This window comes from Mandrillus leucophaeus, unplaced genomic scaffold, assembly GCF_000951045.1.
Source record: "Mandrillus leucophaeus isolate KB7577 unplaced genomic scaffold, Mleu.le_1.0 Scaffold263, whole genome shotgun sequence".
NCBI lineage: Eukaryota > Metazoa > Chordata > Mammalia > Primates > Cercopithecidae > Mandrillus > Mandrillus leucophaeus.
The window spans coordinates 679,659-680,338 of NW_012102732.1; the positions used below are offsets into that span (position 1 = coordinate 679,659).

Consider the following 680-nt stretch of genomic DNA (forward strand, 5'->3'; position numbering starts at 1 on the left):
AAGGAAAGCATTGATAAGCAGGTGTCATTTACAACCCACTTCTGTTACTCAAAATTATGTTTTCCCACTTGAGTATGGTGGCTCACACCTGTAATTCCAGCACTTTGAAAGGCCAAAGTGGGAGTATCACTTGAGGCCAGGAGGTCTAGGCTGCAGTGAGCCATGATCGCATCACTGCAACCCGGTCTGGGTAACAGAGCAAGAGTGTGTCACTTAAAAAAATTGTTCTGTCAAATCTGCCTACCTTCATGGATATAGAGATGATGTATATCATACAAATCAATGTTGTTTGATGTGTGGTTGTTGTCAATTACATAAGTAATATGTACTTACTAGATAATTTGGGGGAAAAAACCTAAAAATATAAAAAAGAAAACATGTTTTTCACCATTCCAAAATAGCTATGCTTGCTTCTTTCTTCCTTCCTTCCTTTCTCTTTTTTTCTTTTTTCCTTCCTTCCTTCCTTCCTTTCCCTCCCTCCCTCTCTCTCTTTCTCTCCCTTTCTTTCCTTCTTTCTTTTCCTTTTTCTCTTTTCTTTCCTTCCTTCCTTCCTTCCTTCCTTCCTTCCTTCCTTCCTTCCTTCCTTCCCTCCCTCCCTCCCTCTTTCTCTCTTTTTCTGTCTCCCTCTTTCTCTCCCTTTCTTTCTTTTCTTCCTTTCTTTTCCTTTCTTTTCTTTTCTT

The 680-nt window shown here is 39.7% G+C and overlaps 1 protein-coding gene across 1 annotated transcript in view; it reads left to right on the top strand.

The window, feature by feature from the left end:
* The window catches only part of GRIN2A (glutamate receptor, ionotropic, N-methyl D-aspartate 2A), a 438,973-nt gene that overhangs the window by 356,567 nt on the left and 81,726 nt on the right, over nt 1-680 (top strand). The window lies entirely within an intron of this gene.